General features: G+C 42.2%; 1 pseudogene; it reads left to right on the top strand.

The window, feature by feature from the left end:
• The first annotated feature begins 18173 nt into the window (after nt 1–18173).
• Nucleotides 18174–21729, top strand: LOC126000820 (E3 ubiquitin-protein ligase RNF14-like; annotated as a pseudogene).
• The last annotated feature ends 735 nt before the right edge of the window (nt 21730–22464 follow it).

The following is a 22464-nucleotide window of genomic DNA, read 5'->3' as shown; positions in this document are numbered from 1 at the left end:
GGAATAAATGTAGGAAAGTGAATACGGTGGAAAAGTTGAGGGGGCCACACCCAGAAGTTGAGTACTCCTAGCTCATGAATGACTCCTGGCAGTTTTCGCAGACCATGTAGATGCCAGGGATCAAACCTGCATCTGCTATGTGCAAGTCAAAGGGCCTACCCACCTGTACTATTTGTACTATGTTGCTGGTCCTTGGGAGGAAGATTTATTTTTATATGCCAATCGATTATTTCACAACTTCATTCTGATAATAGCTTATAAAAAAAACAATATAAAGGAGACTGAGGCTGTTTCTAAAGAAAAATATCATTAACTCAAGTAAAATGAAAAGTTTATAAAAGCTACTTCTACAGATGTTCAAAACTACTTTAATACATTTCAATGCTCTGTTAACTATCACAGGGATAGTTCCAAGTCTTACCAACTTCATTTCAAAGTTCAGAGACTGCAGTTCTAAATATATGTTGAAGTAATTCAAGGGAATTCTGAGGTCATTATAAATAAACTTCATGGAACAATGAATGTCCCAAACTATTATTAAGGACTTTTCAAATCATGGTGCTTATATAAAGGTTTTTGTTTTTTTTTTTTTAAGTAAATTTCATTAACAGAGCAGGGACAGGGGCCTCTGAGAAATGTAGTAAAGTAGTATAGTTTTATATCCAAATCACAGAGTCACTGAAAACATAAGATCAAAACTTCAAAAACCAAACTTAAAAATGTGTCTGTCGGGCCCGGAGAGATAGCACAGCGGTGTTTGCCTTGCAAGCAGTCGATCCAGGACCAAAGGTGGTTGGTTCGAATCCCGGTGTCCCATATGGTCCCCTGTGCCTGCCAGGAGCTATTTCTGAGCAGACAGCCAGGAGTAACCCCTGAGCACCACCGGGTGTGGCCCAAAAACAAAAACAAAAACAAAAAAAAAAATGTGTCTGTCAAGGTGGCAGATTGCAGGGAGAGGGACACAAGGTGGGAAGAGGGAGTTTGCAGACACTGGTGAAAGTAATTTAGCACTGGTCATGGGATGGTGTGAGAACATTATATGCTAACATTCAACTAGCAATAACTATAAATAACGGTTTTTTTGTTTGTTTGTTTGTTTTTGGTTTTTTGGGCACACCCGGCGGTGCTCAGAGGTTACTCCTGGCTGTCTGCTCAGAAATAGCTCCTCGAAGGCACGGGGGGACCATATGGGGACCACCGGGATTTGAACCAACCACCTTTGGTCCTGGATCGGCTGCTTGCAAGGCAAACGCCGCTGTGCTATCTCTCCGGGCCCTAAATAACGGTTTTTTACCTTATTGTTTTTCTAACTGTGAAATATAACGGACCTAATAAAAAGCAAACCTCACTGCAAAGAGAGGAGCAGCCTTGGCCAGGGGTGCTTGAAGGGAGCGGTTGGGGGGGTTAGCAGAATCTCCTGTTAAGTGCTGGGATCAGAGTCAGCGGCAAGCATGGCAATCAGGCCTCATCATTGTAGAATGGAACTTAATTATAAAGTGGAATGGCAACAAGTCCTAGAACAAACCTCCTCTAAAGACTATCAAGGTGTGAATAAAGATCTCACACGTGGTGATCACACAAAAAGTACAGATACGGTCCTTTAGGCTTTGTTTTGACCCATCTGGCAAGTTTTGTTGTTGTTGTTCTTTTCGGGTTTGTTTGTTTGGCTTTTTGGGCTATACCTCAAGATACTCAGGGGTTACTCCTGGCTAAGCGCTCCAGAAGTCGCCCCCTGGATTGGGGGGACAATATGGGACGCCGGATAATGGAACCATGGTCTGTCCTAAGCAAGCACCGGCAAGGCAGAATCCTTACCTCTAGTGCCACCTCTCTGGGCCCTGCAACTGGCAAGTTTTTTAAAATATGTACCACTTAAAGTGTCTTAAACATACCACCTGTTCCTTTGGGACCATAGCTGAAGTGAAAATATTCCACATCTTACTTACAAAAATAACTTTCTGGCTACTCTGGATGGAAAACTGTTAAGAACTCAGAAGTAAACAAAGAAAGTGATGACTCAGTTTACAATAAAGGACACTGGTAGGGGGAGGGAAGTCAGATGACTTGATTATAACGACTTGTCAAGGACTATAAACAGTACTCAACACTCAACACACCTGAAACAGGGAAAAACTTGGCCCTAAGACCATTTCCACTAAGTGTCTTTATACTGAGAAGTCAGGCTCTGAGTTAGCAATACTGACAGACATAGATGCTACCTAGGAGACACAGGAAAAAGAAAAACACCCGAAGTGCACTATTATGGGACAGAAGGCTTGCAAGGCGCAAAAGGCGACCAGGGCCTAAATAACAGAGAGATTTGATGCTTTGGAGGTCCCAGTATGCAAAGGATAAGAAGTCACACACACACACACACACACACACACACACAACACACAGCCTAAATAACCAGAGAGATTGATGCTTTGGAGGTCCCAGATGCAAAGGATAAGAAAGTCACACACACACACACACACACACACACACACACACACACACACGCAGAGTGGAAGCTCCTGAGAGGGCTCCCAGTGGCTGACCAAGCAATGTGCCCAGGTTCCAACAATCCAACACAAGTCTACCCGGAACACCTCGCAGTCCAGCCACCAGCAGAAGAGGACTTTAGATTAGAATCTCGCGCGACTGCAAGGGCCACAGAGAGGAGCCCCGCGCCCCTCACACTAGGCCGAGGGGCAACCACGCCCCGCACCCTCCACCAGGAGCCACCGGGTCCGAACTCAGTGCCCCCGAGAGAGAGTGTGAGCCTAATGGCAAGGAGGGGGAGTAAGACCGCAACACACCACCCCGCCTGGCCACACACACACACACACACCACACAACAACTCACCTCCTGGCAAAGAGGGGAGTAAGAATACACACGCACCGCGAAGGGGGAGTAAGCACACACCACACACACACACACACACACACAACCTGGCAAGGAGGGGAATAAGACACACACACATACACACACCTGGCAAGGAGGGGAATGAGACACACACACACACACACAACCTGGCAAGGAGGGGAATAAGACACACACACACACACACACATACACACACCTGGCAAGGAGGGGAATAAGACACACACACACACCGTCTCTAAATTAGCAACACACACACATACACACACACAACCTGGCAAGCAGGGGAATAAGACACACACACATACACACACCTGGCAAGGAGGGGAATGAGACACACACACACACACACACAACCTGGCAAGGAGGGGAATAAGACACACACACACACACACACACCCACACACACACACACACACACACTGCCTGGCCTTCCCCTGCGGCCACACCGTGCTCGGGGACCTCCGCGCGAAGAGCCCCCGGGAGGCCGACCCGCAGTCCGCGCTCAGCCCGGCGCCGCACCGCACCGCACCCGCACAGCGCCGACTGCGGGCGGGGTTGCGGCGGCGCGCGGGGCCGGCCGCGTCCTCTCCCGCAGCGGGCCGCGATCGCGTCGGCCGAGAGCCCGCAGCTCCGCCAGGTGAGGCGGAAAAAGCTGGCCGCGTCTGCCCGCTCCTGCGGCCTCGGGGCGCCCGGGGGGGAAGACCGCGCGGACGGCCGGCGGGCGCTCACCGACTCAGGCGGGCCCGGGGAGCGGCCCCCCGCAGCCAGGCGGATCCCGCGCCGCCCGCCGCCCGAGCGCTCATACAAACCCGGCGGCGAGGCGAAGGGAGGCGAGGGCGAGGCGAGGCGAGGCGAGGCGGCGGCGGCGGAAACCAGCCCGCAGCGCGGCCAACGTCAGCGCGCCGCCCCGCCCCGCCCGCCCCGCCCCGCCTGGGCGGCGCTCGGTGGCCGCGGGTGCGGGTGCGGGTGGCGAGGGGAACGCGCGGTCCCCGCTGCCGAGCCGGGACGCGCTCTCCGCGGCTGGGGGGGAAGCGTGCCGAGACCCCGCGGGCCGAGCGGGGGACGAGGCCGCTGCCCCCGAAGGCCCGGCCGCGTGCAGCCCACCCTGGGGCCCGCGGCCCAACTGGAAGCGAACCGAAGCCGGCCGAGGCGACGTGGGGCGTGGAGCGCCCACCCGGACACTCCCGAGGAATGTCCTGACGCGGGAGGAGCCACGCCTCCAGGCCAATCCTGGGCTCCGAGCCCCCCACGCCACCACCTACGCACCCCCCTTGGCTTTGCTCTATGGACAGACACCTCAGCAGCCCCATATTACATTTTCTACTGTCACCTGCATTTAAGTGGTGAAGGTGTCCGAGCTCAATTAGCCACCGAAGAATATATACATACGTATTTGAATATATGAATATATATTATGAATATATTATGACTATATAAATATATATTTATGTAAATTTTTATATTGTGTATATGATATTTATACTATATACATATATATGTATATATGTGTATATGTATATGTGTATATTATTTATAAATATATATTTATATAAATATATATTGAATATATATTTGGGTTTGGGGCCACACCCAATATGCTCAGGTGTTACTGTTTATATTTTTATATATTATGCATATAATATTTATATTACATACATATATGTATTGTATATATGTACATTATTTATATATAAATATATAATATAGTTATGTATATAAATAGAGAGAGTATGGCCCAAAACCCAAATATATATTATAAATATTATATATTTATATATTATATATTTATATATATTTGGGTTTGGGGCCATACTCCTGGCTATGCGCTCAGAAATCGCTCCTGGCTTGGGGGGACCATATTGGATGCCCTAGGCTAGGGGATCAAACCTCGGTCCAGCCTAGGTGGCCCATAAGGTGAAGAATATTTTGAGTCAAAGCAATGTGCCACCTTACTTATCCAGCCTCTGTTCTATCAGCACATGCAGGCACGCACACGGACACACACACACACACACACACACACACACACCACACACTTAAACACATTGATTTTTTCCATGAACATGGATCGAATAAACGTTGCTTTTTTATATTTGTGGTTAAGAATGTAAAATGATTGCTATGTTTAACATGATATCCAGCTATCAACCCCAAAAAACCATGTGCCCCCCAACTTCCTCCTTCCTTAAATCTCTTCTTTTGGTATGTAAAAGACCACCTGGATTCCTCAACCTTTTCCCTGCCTGGGATTGAGAATTGGTTTTAGTTCAAGAAAGCATTAGTTCTTCTGGCTTGGGGCTGAGGCAGAGAAGCCATAAGGTAAAAAGCAGATTGACTCCAAGGGCTCTCCTGACTAATGTGGTATATTATTTCTTCACCACTACCCTGTTTCTTCAGGCCTAGCTGCATGGGGTTTAGAAATACGGTGCCTGGGGTGATCTCACAACTCGTAGATTTTTATTTTACAACTATGTACATTGGAAAATACATTGGAGGTTCGTTTCTGTCTGATTATCATCATGTTTCAATGAAATTAAACTGGGTGTTATGACAGTCTGAGCAGTAACAACTAATACCACAAGGGCCTCTCACAGTTTGTCCAGGAAAATAGATGTCTTCATTTGAATAATGTGACATTTAAAAATAAATAAATTGCATCACCTTGAAATACAAAGTAATAAAATTGTTCATGATTGAATTTCAGTCATACCATGCTCAACACCTATCCTTTGACCAGTTCATATTGCCCACCACCAATATCCCCAATTTCCCTACTGCCTTCCACACAGGGCTTCTATGGTAGACATTTTTCTTCTCTTTGGCTTTCTCTTTCTCTCTCTTCCTTTTTTCCTTTTAGACACTGTGGTTGGCAATATTGTTATGAATGGGTATCAGGTATATCACTTTACCTCCTTTCAGCACCCAATTTTTGTCTAGAAGGATAATTTCCAACTATCATTATCATAGTGGTCCCTGCTCTGCCCTAACTGCACCACGCCCTTCCTTCCCTCTCGCTATTTGTGGCAAACTTCCTTCCATGGACTGGTACTTCTGGACCTCATCTCTATTGTCTTCAGATATTATTACCTACTACCATATATGTGATGGACCCCTGGTCTGTATATGTGTAAGCATCGGCAGTCACCCCCAGAAGAGCTCAATTAATTTGTATGTCCAACTAAGAATTCAAGCACATAAGCCAGTGCACATCTGAGGAAGATAAACTTCAGAGAGAACTACAGTTAAGTATGTGTGCATTGCAACTTAATGTAAGACTCAGCGAGTATCACAGGCATCTAATAAAACACATTATTGTAACTAAGTGTGGCCCACTGAAAACCATTAAAAATTATGTGACCCAGAAAGAATTCTTACCTTGTTTCTACCAGGTAGAATTTGAGAATAGCAGGGATGTGCCCTAAACTAACAGGACATTTATAAGAGCCCTCACATTTTCAGGTCTCTGTAACTGCTTCTTTGACAAAAATTAAAGAATTTTCTATGTGCAAAAAAGCACCCAGCTTGCAATCAGGAAATATTTCCACATAACATTTCCACATTGTTGTGAATTTCTAAACCAAATTCCTTTTCAAATAGTCTGAATCTCCAAGACCCTAGCAAAATAGCATGTTTTCTCTGCAATAAAAATTTACTTTTATATGATTTTGGCTTTTTCCACCAAGGGTAAGAAAATGATCAGTTTGGTTTTTGTTTGTTTTTGTTTGTTTTTGTTTTTATTTTTGGGCCACACCCGTTTGACGCTCAGGGGTTACTCCTGGCTATGAGCTCAGAAATCGCCCCTGGCTTGGGGGGGACCATATGGGATAACCGGGGGATAGAACCGCGGTCTGTCCTATGCTAGCGCTTGCAAGCCAGACACCTTACCTCTAGCGTGGCTTCCCCGCCCCTGATCAGTTTTGTTTTTGTTTTGTTTTTGTTTTTGTTCTATAGTGCAGATAAGTATGGGTGTGGTGAGTACTTACTTGGTAGAGATAACCTAACTTCAAAATTTTTTTTTGGTTTTTGGGTCACATCGGGCAGTGCTTAGGGGCTACTTCTGGCTCTATACTCAGAAATCACTCCTGGCAGGCTCAAGGGACCATATGAGATGCCGGGATTCGAAACACTGACCTTCTGCATGCAAGGCAAACACCTTATCTCCATGCTATCTCTCCAGCCCCCAAAGATATTTTTTAACAAAAAATAAAAGAGCAAATCATCTTAGCATCCAGAAGAAAATAATGGCCACCAATACCAGGAGCAGGTAGTCTCTTGTCTACCTGCCTGATACCTCTGTAGCATTCTCATAAAGAGGGAAGGAAGGACAAATTCCCCTTTCTGAATTAACTATAGCAGCCAATGTTACTCCTTGTAACTTAATTTTATCAAATTTGGAATCAAAATTCCAAGCCATCTAATTTGTTTTAGACCTATAATTCTGGGCCAACTGTAACTCTGTGTTAACTCAATATCTTGTGGTGTCAGGCCAGTAGTATAGCAGGAAATTTGATGAGAAAATTACATAGTAATCTACCCACCTCAATGAGCCTAACTAGAAAGTTCAATATCACCAACATATTGACATTCCAGTCAATCCTTAGACACTGACTTTAGTAATAACACTGAAATATGTAACTATTATTTCAAACTGACCTGTGTTGATCTAATATTTGATCACTCTAGTTTAGTCTTTTTTTTTGGGGGGGGGGAGTCACACCCGGCAGTGCTCAGGGGCTACTCCTGGCTCTACGCTCAGAAATTGCCCCCGGCAGGCTTGGGGGAACATATGAAATACGGGATTCGAACCACCATCCTTCTGCAAGCAAGGCAAAAGCCCTACCGCTGTGCTAAATCTCTGGCCCCTCTGGTTTAGCCTTTTGATAATTTTGCCTTTGTATTGTAAGAATATGAAGTAAATTTGTTTGTGCCAGGATGGAGAAAGACTATGTTGGTAGATGGGAGATTCAGGAGACTGGTGAAGGGAAGATCACACTAGTGGTAGAATTGGTGTTTGAACATTTAATGTCTGAAATGACTGTTATAAACAACTTGACAAATCTGCACTCAGGAATCATTCCTGATAAGGAAGGCTTGGGGACCATATGCAGTGCTGAGATAGAAACTAGGTGCTAAGGGACCAGAGAGATAGCACAGAGGTAGGGCATTAGCCTTGCAAGCAGCCAACCCAGGACCAATGGTGGTTTAAATCTTGGCATCCCATATGGTCCTCCATGCCTTCCTGGAGCAATTTCTGAACACAGAGTCTGAGCACCGGGTGTGCCCCCCCCCAAAAAAAATAGAAACTAGGTGCAAGGCAAGAGCCTTACAACTGTACTTTTATATTTTATATTTAAATAGTACTATATTTTACAGGGAGAAAATATTTACTCAAAATAGTTCAGAGCCTAATACCCATGGTATATAAAGCACCCACAAACTTAACAACAACAACAAAATATAACTTCTCCATTAAAACATGGGAATGGATTTTTTTCTGAGGAAAACATAAATATGACCAATAGGCACATGGAAAAAGTTTTTAATTGTCACTTATTATTACTGAAACATAGATAAAAATTATGAGATACCATCTCCTAACAGTGAAAATAGCTTAGAGAAAAAAGAAAAAGAAAGAAAGAAAGAAAAAGAAAGAAAGAAAGAAAGAAAGAAAGAAAGAAAGAAAGAAAGAAAGAAAGAAAGAAAGAAAGAAAGAAAGAAAGAAAGAAAGAAAGAAAGAAAGAAAGAAAGAAAGAAAGAAAGAAAGAAAGAAAGAAAGAGAAAGAAAAAGACAGGAAAATAGAAATAGCCAATGCTGGTGGGGAAGTAGTAAGAAAGGAAACATCTTTCACTGTTGCTGAAAATGTTGTCTGGTTCATCCTTTTTAAAAAGCAATAAAGAAATTTGTCAAATAAGTATGAATAGAAATGCCATATGATACAATAATTCCACTTCTTAATATCTACCCCTAAATTCAGAAATAGCAGTTTGAAAATATATATATGCACATTGCAAGCATAGTACAACAGCCAGGACGTAAAACAATCTAAATTCCCACAACAGATGATTGGATAAGAAAAATTGTGATATATATATACACAGTAGAATATCATACAGTGGTTAAAAAAATGTTGTGGGGGACAGGGCATGATCATACAGTAAATGATATAAGAAAAAGAGGTGCATTTCTGACACATTGAACAGTAGTTATGATGTTCTGTCATACTGAACCTATAAGGAAAAGTTGCTAATTGGCTAGGACTAGACATTTCAACTTCCCTCTGGGAATTTTCCCCCCAAATCCTTCACAACATAGGATCACATAGAACAAATGCCTCTTTCTTGTGGGAATTCATTTATTTTGGACCTTGAGGTAGGCAGATTAATGCCCTACCACAAATATGTTCACATTATAACACACATGAATACACTACTTTTTTTTTTTTTTTTTTTTTTTTTTGGTTTTTGGGCCACACCCTGTGACGCTCAGGGGTTACTCCTGGCTATGCGCTCAGAAGTTGCTCCTGGCTTCTTGGGGGGACCATATGGGACGCCGGGGGATCGAACCGCGGTCCGTCCTAGGCTAGCGCAGGCAAGGCAGGCACCTTACCTCCAGCGCCACCGCCCGGCCCCGAATACACTACTTTTATGGCAAAGAAAATGTACAGATTTGAGTTAAGAACTCTGGGGGTGGGGCCGGAGATATAGCATGGAGGTAAGGCATTTGTGTCTCATGCAGAAGGTCAGTGGTTCGAATCCTGGCATCCCATCTGGTCCCAGGAGTGATTTCTGAGCTTAGAGCCAGGAGTAATCCCTGAGCGCTGCTGGGTGTGACCCAAAAACCAAAAAAAGAAAAGAAAGAATTCTGGGGTTGAAAGTCATTCTGGATCATCCTGAATTATGTGAATTCAGTCTATTCTCATGAGAGAGAAGCAGATAATCTTTACTGACTGGTTATAGGAAGATCTTTCTAGAAAAGACAGATTAGAGAGAAGCAATCTTGCTGCAATAAAGACAAAAGTGGGGGAGGGCCATGAGCCAAGAAATGTGGGCAGCCTCTAGAAGCTAAAAATGCAAGGAAAAGGGCCCGGAGAGATAGCACAGCGGCGTTTGCCTTGCAAGCAGCCGATCCAGGACCAAAGGTGGTTGGTTCGAATCCCGGTGTCCCATATGGTCCCCCGTGCCTGCCAGGAGCCATTTCTGAGCAGACAGCCAGGAGTAACCCCTGAGCATTGCCGGGTGTGGCCCAAAAACCCAAAAAAAAAAAAAAAATGCAAGGAAAAGAATTCTGCCCTCAACTATCAAGAAGGAAATGCAGTTCTGTTCAAAATCTTCCATCCCAGTAATACTTACAGAACTATAGTAAAATGCAATATATTTTGTATTAGTGAAAGCCACTAAGGTTGTAGTAATGTGTTACAGCAGCATTAAAAATTAAATATCCTCTCCACATTACTTATAATTAATAGCAATACGAATGATCATATCTATATCACAGAATGTCACACAAGGTTCTTTGTTTCTTGAAACAAAAATTTATGAAGACAGATTCTTTTATCAATTGTGAAAAGGAGCTTGTGGAAGGAGGAGAAGAAGGACTAGTGATGAGCAGAAGTGAGCAGGAGGGACGCAGCATTGCACAGCGTGTCAAGGGTTTTCAGCACTCATGCTCAGAATTCAGTTCAATCTGTTGATGTTCTATTGCCAAGAAACCATGCCAGAACAATGGCATATTGTATTCCTCTCCAGGAGCTACTCATGGCCTGCTGGTCTGCTATGTCTAATTGGGCCAAAGAGTGGCATATAGCACCATAGGCCAAGCATGTCTAATAGTCACATGACAGCTAAAATGGTGAAGCAGCTCAATTCCACCACCCAAGCATATTTATATTGACAGATTGCTTTATGGTGGGTAATCTCCAACACTGGGCTTCTCCTTTGTCTTGCTTGAGAGTGAATTGCAATTGGAGGCTTGGTTGTCTTGCTCAGAGGCAGCTTAAGGAATTTGTCAACTTCATAGCAAAAACTTAACCCTCCTGTTTGACCTTGAGATATTATATTTGGGGAAAGTTGTCTTGAGGAATTTATAGACTAGGCTTTTTGATTGAAGAGGCTGAGTTCAATTCTTATATAGTCTATCTCATATTACTGATTATTATATTATATATAGCTCTTATTACTATACTTCACATTGGTAAATTTGATTTGCTAGCTTTTCTTAACTTCACACAGAAACTGTAGTGATATTCTTCTTATTGGAGAAAGTTGCATTGTAATGCTGTTACAATCTTATCATTTTACCAAACATAACTGAGGAATTTATTCTCTTACATAGCCTCATGCAATAAAGACATATAGTTAAGATGCTGATAGTTAAGACACAGTAAAGACCATAGATGAGATGCCTTCTCTAGCCATAAAGAGAAACAAGGAGTATAAGGAAAATAGCAATGGCAAAAACATGTCTTTAAATAAAGAATTTATTTATTTATTTATTTATTTATTTATTTATTTTTGGTTTGGGGGGCACTTAAGGGTTACTCCTGGCAAGAGTAGTTCCTGGCAGGCTTGGGAGACCAAATGGATGCTGGGTATTGAACTTGGGTCCATCCTAGGTCAGCCACGTGCAAGGCAAATGCCTTACCGCTGTGCTATTTGTCTGGCCCCAGCAAAACATTTTTAAAGAAGATTCTAACAGATTTAAAATATTTAATTTAACTTTTTTTTTTTTTTTTTTTTTTTTTGGTTTTTGGGTTACACCCGGCAGTGCTCTGGGGTTACTCCTGGCTCTACGCTCAGAAATCGCTCCTGGCAGGCTCAGAGGACCATATGGGACGCAGGGATTCGAACCACTGACCTTCTGCATGAGAGGCAAAAGCCTTAGCTCCATGCTATCTCTCCGGCCCCTAATTTAACTTTTCTAATGTAAACCAGAAACTTTTCTTTAACTGACAATGCAGTTGATTTCACTAGGACCCTTTGGACTTGCCCCTGGCCCCCCCATACTCCCTCCCGCTGAATTCCTGGGGCTGCACTCATAGATTTATTCTACAACTATCTCCACATCAAAGATCCAGCTCCACCTCCCCTCCACTTGTTTCTGAAGAGACCCCTAGCAGCCAAGCATTCCTGGTATGCTGGTCTTTCGGTTAAAATCTCCAGTGAGCTTTAGAGACAGAAAGTTTCCTGCCATGCCTTTTTACGTCCAGACACCCCTAGCAGCCATTCCATATCTGCAAGTCGTCAATGCTATAGACTCATGTAACACTCAAAAGGGAGCCCCAACTAGCAGAAGAAACTCATGGATGTTCTGGCCTCACAGCTGATTGCACTGGGACAGGCAGAGAATCCCTGTGAATCACTGCTGTCCCCATAAGAACTCATCAGCCTTGTTCTACAGATCCTCAAATTTGTGGACAGCACAGCTGCCTGATACCCCATAACTTTCATTCTAATTTCCCAGCAGTAGTACAGAAAATACTATGTAAATTGGGGCCGGAGAGATAGCATGCAGGTAGGGTGTTTGCTTTGCATGCAGAAGGACAAATCCCAGCATCCCATATAGTCCCCCGAGCCTGCCAGGAGTGATTTCTGAGTGTAGAGCCAAGAGTAACCCCTGAGCACTGCCTGGTGTGACCCAAAAACCAAAAAAAAAAAAAAAAATTAAAATACTATGTAATTATTCTTACCTACCAAGGAGCAGGTTTTGGGGGAGGTTGGTAAACTTATGACCAGTGTGGAGTAAATTTTTGGTAAAATATTGAGTGGCAGAAATAACCATATTATGAACAAATCTGTAAAACGCAATGTCTAAACTAAAAATTTAATTAAAAATAAGGAAATTAATTAACTGATAATTTACAGAGTATGCACTGTATGCTCAGAATATGCTGAAAAATAAGTGATGAATTGTTGCTTCTGAGAAGGACTGGAAGGCTGTGACAGAAAACATTCTAAATGCCATTTTATATTTTAGGTCAGAATGTTTTAACCTTTTCCTGACCATGGTTTCTTTCCAATCTTGTTTCCTTGCAGTATTTTGTCTTACCAGTTAATCCCTAGTTTCATACTGGACTCCCGAATTACACTATTTCTTACCTCTAGCCCGATTGAGAATATCCTAGGGGCCACTTGACCCTCTGTTGAGAAGTATTATCTTGAATTATACAAAAAATGAATCATAGGGCCAGAGCAGTGGTGCAGCGGTAAGGCGTTTGCCTTGCACGTGGCTGACCTAGGACGGACCGAAGTTTGATCGCCTGGTGTTCCATATGGTCCCCCGAGCCAGGAGCAATTTCTGAGCACATAGCCAGGAGTAACCCCTGAGCATTATACAATATATTATTATACAATATATATTAATATACAACTTAATGTTTTTAAATGCCAACTTTTTATATTAGCTCTTATTTTGCATTTTACAGAATAAAGATGCTTTTATATATAAAACAAACTATATCCAACTGTTACATATCTTAATAGAGGGGTTTGATATTTAAGAGATATTTAAAAGATAAATGATAAAGAGGCAAATATTTAAGAGATAAATATTGAGATCAATGGTGAGTGCAGGAACTGCAGGGATCTGGCAAGAGTGGCCCCAACAATAAAGGGGCTTACATCAGGCTCAAATATGGGGTGAGTGTAGGCCTTGCAGTAGACTTGCAAGGGTGACTGCAACAAAGAAAAAAGAGACTTTCTGTGGGTAAGAATTTGTGATGAGCCTGAGTCACGTGGCAAACCTGCACCAGCACCCACAACAACAAAGAGGAGTGTAGCCTAAATATCCACCCAGGTCAAAGGCCAAGCAGGCCAAAGCGTACACAGTCAAATGATAATTTCTCACAGACATAAACTCCCAAGATGCCTCCCTGGCAATGGAGAACACTGAAAGTGAGAAAGGAAAGAAACATTTTGAGACCACAAAGAATCATGGTAAAGTAAAACAAACCCCACCATACCTTCCTAGTGAAGACTGCAATCCTACAGACTGATTGAGTCAATCAGTGCTAATATCCTATATAACCTCTGTGAAATGGAGTAGAGTAGAAATGCTTAAAATGTTCATTGAGCTCAAAGAAACAATGGAACAGACTGCCAAAAAACACAGGAGGATATGAGAGCAGAAAAGAAAAATATAAACAGAAGTGAACCTGGAAAATGTGGTAAGCAAAATGGAAAACTCAGGGAAAAGCCTCACCAGCAGAGAAACAGATGCTAGGACAGTGAGGTCAAAGATGAGGCACAGAAAACCTCCAGACAGTAACAGATGGGGAAAAAAAAACCTTCAAATTAACACAGCATAAGATGGAGAAGTCATTAAAATAAACAAACAACAATAGAAATTTGGGATAAATTCAACACTGGAGTTCCAGAAAACCAGAAGAAAACCTTTATGAAGAAACAACAGTCAAGGGGCCGGCGAGATAGCATGGCGGTAAGGCATTTGCCTTCCATGCAGAAGGATGGTGGTTCGAATCCCAGCATCCCATATGGTCCCCTGAACCTGCCAGGAGCAATTTCTGAGCATAGAGCCAGTAGTAACTCCTGAATGCTGTCGGGTGTGACCCAAAAACAAACAAACAAGCAAAAAGAAACAACAGTCAAAGACATCATTGCTGAGAAACTCCCAGAGTTAAAGAGTACATACAATTACATCTTGCATACTCAAAGAGTACCAGCTAAAAGAAACCCCCTCAAAACAAAAACACCCCAAGGCATATCCTAGTCATAATAATGAAAAGTACAAATAGAAATAGATACTATAAGCAGCAAGATCAATAAGAGACATTACTTTCAAAGAAGCATCATCAAGATTTACAACAGATCTCAAGCAAACCCTCCAAGTCCAAAGGCAGTGGTGGGATATAGTGAAAAACATCAACGGAAGGAGCTCCTCACCAGGAATATTTCACCCAGCCAGACCCTCATTCAGGTTTGAAGGCCTTCCTTCAAACAGCTTCATATACAGATTCATGGATAAACAACAGTTCAGGATCTATACAGACTCAAGGAGGTAACCTTAAAAGAAGAACTCCACAAAAATACCAAACTTCTACAAAAGGATCACACAAAATTTCATGATAATCATCTCTCAATGTTGATTAACTAAATGCACCAGTTTAGAGACACAGAGTGGAAAATGGATCAGAAAATTGAATTCAACATTTTAAAGCCCTCAAGAAACACATTTGAATAGTCAGAGGAAACACAGATTCAAAGTCAAAGGTTGTAAGACAATCATTCAAGCAAACAACTCCCTTCCATTTTTCAGGGCTTACTCCTACTCTATGCTCAGGGGTCACTCCTGTTGGTTCTTGGTGCTGGGGCGGGAGGGAGAAAATGTTGGTTGAATGTAAGGTAAATTCCCTAACCCTCAGACTATCTCTCTCTCCACCATCCACCACTATTCTTAAATCACTTCTAATCTACCCTATCTTGTTCAACCTTTTGTGTCCCTGCCACTTAGTAATCTCAACAGTGTTTCTTTTTCTAGCTGAAGATTTTTACAATTCATTGACATTGCAGCTGGAACTGAAATACATATGAGAACATTAAAAAGATATATGAGCAATACATATCCTTTCCTCTATGAATTAGCAGAATCATAGGTATTAGTGAGCAGATTATACCTAACAGGCCACCAGCCTGTAATGAAATCAAGTTTCACTAAGCATTACTGGTAGGTAAAATGGGACCGGTACCTAATGAAGGACTTTGAGCCAAGGGGTAGCATGAGACAACCAGAATGCTATATTATAAAGTGTGCAAAATCGATGCTTCCAGTCTTTGTAAAACTACTTTATTGACAAGAAGGGTTGAATTCAATGCTCCCGGACACTCAAAAAAATTTCCTGATCAAATCTAGTTTCTACATATGACCTCCCATGAACTTTGGCTCCCCATAGCCATCAACCTCATATATTAGTTCTGCTGAATATCTTTTTCTGTTTGTTTGTTTGTTTGTTTGTTTTTGAGCCACGCCTGGTGACACTCAGGGGTTACTCCTGGCTATGCACTCAGAAATAGCTCCTGGCTTGGGGGACCATATGGGACAGGGGGGATCAAACTGGGCTATCCTAAGCTAGCGCAGGCAAGGTAGTACCACTTGTGCTATGGCTCTGGCCCCTCTGCTGAATATCTTATTTCATGGACACAAATTGGTCTGTCTTTTGTGTCCCTGTCAGTATCCTTATTCCTGAATTGGTAGAGAAAAGTACTTTAATCAAATGCTGGGAAAATACCTTTTATGAGATAGAGAGCCCTAATATGTGTATTGGTATAGAAGGCAAAACTTATGCATTTTTCTCCTATACATAAGAAAAACTGAGACCCACAGAGCTAAAAGAAAAACATTAGCTATTATTTATTAAGCATTTACCATTTGATGAATCTTTATTGAACAATTCACATGCACTATTTTAGAATTACAAATCTTTAGAGTTTTCCACTAAATATAAATATATTTACATTAAATATATATGAATATATTTAATTACATTAAATATAATGGTAATTAACATATAATGTGCTATAGTACAAAACAATGTTAAAAACTGAGCAATATATAGAAATAAGAATATAGGAAATTTTGGTCCATTTGTATGACATATTGAAATAATGGATACTTAGCCACAAAATAAACAAAGAACTGATGTAACAACATTGTAGGAAAATCACATAATATTGTTCTAAACAAAATAAGTCAAGACTTGAGACACTGTTGATTATATTTATAGGAAATTAAAAAAACACAAACATAATTTACACTGCAGAGGTTGATGAGTGATTTTCTCTGATAACAGTGGAGAACAGGGAATGGTTAACTGAATATGGAAGAACTTGGGGGCCCGGAGAGATAGCACAGTGGTGTTTGCCTTTCAAGCAGCCAATCCAGGACCTAAGGTGGTTGGTTCGAATCCTGGTGTCCCATATGGTCCCCCGTGCCTGCCAGGAGCTATTTCTGAGCAGACAGCCAGAAGTAACCCCTGAGAACCGCTGGGTGTGGCCCAAAAACAAAACAAAACAAAACAAAAAAAAGAACTTGGGAGTGATGGAACTCTTCTTTATACTGATTATTGTGGTAGATAAGCAGGCACAAATACTTATGAAAATTTATAGTACTTGGGGCCAAAGACATACTATAGTAGGTTAGGTACTTGCCTTGCATATGGTAACCCTAGATTTCATTCTCCTACATCACCAGGAGTGATAGGAGTAAGCTTTGAGCATAGCCTAATGTAGTCTAAACTCCTCACCCCTACAAAATTCAGAGTTCTATACAGTAAAAATGAGTGCAGCTCATTGTGCATAAACTATGTCTTATTAAAGATGGTTTTAAAAAATTTACTAGTTAATGGAAAGATAATAAAGGAAGATGGTGTGACTAATTGTCCAGGGAGGCTATGAAAGTTTAGACAAAAGAAGTTAATAATCTAATTGTGCTTTGAAGGATCAATGGAAAATTTCAAAGATGGAAGGAAGAGGGAATGGAGCTGATACCACAGGGTGCCTTGCACGCTGCTGATCCAGGATGGACTCAGGTTCGATCCCTGGCATCCCATATGGTCCCCGAACCTGCCAGGAGTGATTTTTGAGCACAGAGCTAGGAGTAACCCCTGGGCTCCACCGGATGTGACCCCCCCCAAAAAAAGATGGAAGAAAGAAATTAGAATGAAAATGGTAGGCTTTTAAGATACAAAGGATAAAAATTTGAGGACTAAGACTATTGTATAAAAAGAACTATCTTTAGTAGTGATATTACTGCAGAAATACCGTATGTCTAAAACATAACTATGGCTCCCTACCCAAAAGGACAAAAACTGGGCTCCCAACTCCAGCTGGGTCTCCGTGGCTGCATCCATGGCAGCTGGAGCAGGTGCGTGCCAGGTGACCAAAAGGACAAAAACAGGAAGGAGACCCAACTCCCTCTGTGGCAGCCAAAGCAGGTGAGCACCATCCATCCAAAAGGACAAAAATAGAGGAATATATCTGCTCCACTTCACTCCACAGGTGCACTTACCCCTAGTCAATGGACTTCAGCAAACACATAGAAATAATCACACTGAAACAGGACACAATGGAAAAGCAATGCAGAACATCACCATGCTTAGAGAATAAAGGTGATAGCTCTGAAGACTCAACAAGTACCAGCCACCTACAAAACCTCTCTCAGAAGGACTTTAGAGAAGAAATTTGAAGGATGCTCAAAAAATTTAAAGAATCTATGGGACAAAACAAATGAACCACAAATAATAATCAAGAGAAGTCTCCACAATGGGCCAACAAGCGGGGATCAGAAAATTAAATGTCAGAAAAATTAAACGAAGATGGAAAAGCTCAGGAGAATGAATTGCTGGTGCTGGTGAGTACAGTATTTATGAAGGTAATGAGTTCAGAAAAGTAGAGTCTGTCCAGGATATACTGGGACTTGCCACAGAATTTCAGGGTATTTGTGAGTGACCGTTCAAATAAGTATCTCCAGAATAGTTGCTTTGAATACATCATTTGCTTTCTGCCTCTAGTTGTGCTGAACTTTGAACTGCCTCCAGATTATGCATATTTCTTCCCACCCTCATTCACACTTAGTGACAAATGGCTCTCACCAACTCAACTCTCTGCTCTCTGCAAGAACTTGGACAACCTTTGGGAAGAGTATCATGGAAGTGTGTCCTATTCACCTGAATGCAGTTATTTAAGAAGGACACCCGGGCATAGCAGAATATCATCTCTCCCTTTTAGCTCAAAAAATCGGTGCTCTGAAAAAAATAAATGCTGAGAAGAATGATGCCAGCCTCTTTCAATGCAGAGCTAGAAGTTGGAGTTGTGCCTGCTCTGAGGGAGACCAAGAGGAAGTCATGGGTGAGTGAGCCATATAGGACGTGGAATCATTGTCAAATCTAATCCAGAAAATCTTGGACTTTGATGAAGCTCAGTAAGAAAAAAAATTCTTCAATAGTAATTTTTTTGTGTGTAATATCTATTTCAGTGAGAATCTAGGGAGTAAGTGCATGTACTTTTCAGAGTGCAGGTACATATACTGCAAAACCTGTTTGAAGGACTACTTTGAAATCCAGATCAAAGACAAACTGTTCAGATCAAGTTCATTGTCTTACTACCCAGAACCCAAGTGCTTTTCAATGGCCACTACTGGTCAGGTCAAAGAACTGATGAACACAGACTTGTTTGCATACTACTACCGCATTCTTCTCCAGTCCACCCTGAACCTGATGGCAGACATGGTGTACTGGTTCCAGCCTCAACTGCAAGCTTCCCATCATGTAAGAGTCTGACATAGTGCAAAACACTCCAGGACATTACAGGCATCTTCAAGGAGGAAACTGCACTCTCCAAGCAAGTGAAAGCAGAGATTAACAGATGGGAATATATTAAGCTGAGAAGCTTCTGCACCTCAAAGGAAATAGTGCCCAGGATACAAGAGCCACCCACTAAATGGGAGAAACTATTCACCCAATACCCATCAGATAAGGGGCTAATCTCCAAAATATACAAGGCACTGACAGAACTCTACAAGAAAAAAACATCTAACCCCATCAAAAAATGGGGAGAAGAAATGAACAGACACTTTGACAAAGAAGAAATACACATGGCCAAAAGACACATGAAAAAATGTTCCACATCACTAATCATCAGGGAGATGCAAATCAAAACAACGATGAGATACCACCTCACACCCCAGAGAATGGCACACATCACAAAGAATGAGAATAAACAGTGTTGGCGGGGATGTGGAGAGAAAGGAACTCTTATCCACTGCTGGTGGGAATGCTGTCTAGTTCAACCTTTATGGAAAGCGATATGGAGATTCCTCCAAAAACTGGAAATCGAGCTCCCACACGATCCAGCTATACCACTCCTAGGAATATACCCTAGGAACACAAAAATACAATACAAAAACCCCTTCCTTACACCTATATTCATTGCAGCTCTATTTACCATAGCAAGACTCTGGAAACAACCAAGATGCCCTTCAACAGACGAATGGCTAAAGAAACTGTGGTACATATACACAATGGAATATTATGCAGCTGTCAGGAGAGATGAAGTCATGAAATTTTCCTATACATGGATGTACATGGAATCTATTATGCTGAGTGAAATAAGTCAGAGAGAGAGAGAAAAACGCAGAATGGTCTCACTCATCTATGGGTTTTAAGAAAAATGAAAGACACCCTTGTAATAATAATTTTCAGACACAAAAGAGAAAAGAGCTGGAAGTTCCAGCTCACCTCAGGAAGCTCACCACAAAGAGTGATGAGTTTAGTTAGAGAAATAACTACATTTTGAACTGTCCTAATATTGAGAATGTACGAGGGAAATGTAGAGCCTGTTTAGGGTACAGGCAGGGGTTGGGTGGGGAGGAGGGAGATTTGGGACTTGGGTGATGGGAATGTTGCACTGGTGATGGGTGGTGTTCCTTTTATGACTGAAACCCAAACACAATCATGTATGTAATCAAGGTGTTTAAATAAAAAAAAAAATATGCAAAAAAAAAAAAAAAAGATAAGAGTTAAAAAAAAAAAAAAAGAGTCTGGCTGGACCTTGCAGATTTGCGCCAGCTAAAATTTCACCTTCTGTACCTTGTGCTGGCTGACTACCATGGGGTCTCTCCATGCAAGGCAGGGGTCTCAAACTCGCGGCCCGCGGGCCGTTTGCGGCCCTCTGTACAACATTTTGTGGCCCGCGGCCGGCCTTCAAATATCGCAGTATTCGCGATTATTCGCTTACCGAATAATCGCAATAAAAATCGCATTAGTTCTCTCTCCCTCTCTCCCTCTCTCTCTCTCCCTCTCTCCCTCTCTCTCTCCCTCTCTCTCCCTCTCTTTCTCTCTCCCTCTCTCCCTCTCTCTCTCCCTCTCTCTCCCTCTCTCTCTCTCTCTCTCTCTCTCTCTCTCTCTCCCTCTCTCCCTCTCCCCCTCCCTCCCTCCGTCCCTCTCTCCCTCCCTCCCTCTCTCCCTCCCTCCCTCTCTCCCCCCTCCCTGCCTACCTCACTCTTCCTTTTAACTTCCCCATAAGTATATACCAGTCCAAAAGGAAAAAGTCAGAAAACCATTCTAAGGGGCTGGAGAGATAGCATGGAGTGGATTGCCTCTGATGGTGATTATTCATAAATCCTGGTGTGGAGCTTGAAAAAGAAAAATTTTTAAAAATAAAGAAAAAGAAAAAAAGAAAAAAAATCGCATTAGTAAGAAAAAAAATCGCATTAAACATTCGTATACCCCGAGCAGTTCCGTTCGAGGTATGCAAATGTTCAATGTGATTTTTTGCGATTTTTTCTTACTATTATGATTTTTTATTGCGAATATTCAGTAACCAAATAATTGCTAATACTTTGCACCTAGCACAGACGTCATTTCCGCTGCTCCTGCCCGCTGTCCTTTTTTTTTTTTTTTTTTTTTTTTGTGAAATCCCTTATACAGCCCTACCTCACCCCGACTTTGCCTCCTGCGGCCCCCAGGTAAATTGAGTGTGAGACCCCTGATGTAAGGTGTCTGTCGGTGTTCGCAACTAGTACCTGCAAGCAGAAGTCAGTAAAAGTTTTTTGAAGTAGAGGTATGGGAAGAGTGTGATACAGAAAGCACTGGAAGAGATGGAAAGTTAGGACTGACTCCTAACTCCAAGAACTGCTTGTGCTGTGAGACCTCAGTAGAGAAATTAGATGGCTGTAATAAGATGACATGTACTGATTGCATTGCATGCAGTATTTTTGATGGATTTGCATGGTCTCACACTCCAGAAAAAACCTAAGCCAACTTCATCAACCCTGCCTCCCATGTTTTAGCCGGTCATTCAAAGCTATGGGTGTTAATGGAGATATTTGGTAAGGAGACATTGAAGATTAATTAACCCCTGCTCAAAATATGGAAGCGGAACAGTTTGCTACAATCTTTTGCCAAGTATGCAAGTTCACAATAGGCTTTCTAGGATACTATTCAATCTATTCTTCCTGTGCTGAAAATATGGAAAAGCAATGTTTATATTTTCTTGTGGCCCTACTGATGAAGGCTCATGCAGACATGTTTCAATGTACAAATTAAGCCATAGGTTCAAACATGAAAACTAAGAAATAATAATATTTCAGTGTGTCAGAAGCTCTGAATAGGTAAAATTTAAACAACTATTTAAGTTAGAAGAGAAAGACATAGAGTTGAACTTAAAAACCTTATCTCAGGGCCAGAGAGATAGCATGGAGGTAAGGCATTTGCCTGGCATGCAGAAGGACGGTGGTTCAAATCTCGGCATCCCATATGGTTCCCCGAGCCTGCCAGGAGCTATTTCTAAGTGTAGAGCCAGGAGTAACCCATGAGCGCTGCTGGGTGTGACCAAAAACCAAAAAAAAACAAAAAACAAAAAACAAAAAAAAAACCCCAAAAAAACCTTATCTCTAAGAAGCAGGCCTCCAGAATACTGGTTGAGAACCTATTCAACTGTCCCATAGCCAGATCTCACTATTACTCCCTTACATTTGTTCCCACCTAAATTTTTGTGAGGTTAATTGTTTTTGGATGGAGCTGTATAATCTATAATTGATTGGATGACACTGTGCCATTTGATTGCTTTTCAGAATAAAGATTTTT

The sequence above is a fragment of the Suncus etruscus genome, chromosome 1 (assembly GCF_024139225.1).
Source record: "Suncus etruscus isolate mSunEtr1 chromosome 1, mSunEtr1.pri.cur, whole genome shotgun sequence".
NCBI lineage: Eukaryota > Metazoa > Chordata > Mammalia > Eulipotyphla > Soricidae > Suncus > Suncus etruscus.
This window is presented reverse-complemented; position numbering and strand designations above follow the sequence as displayed.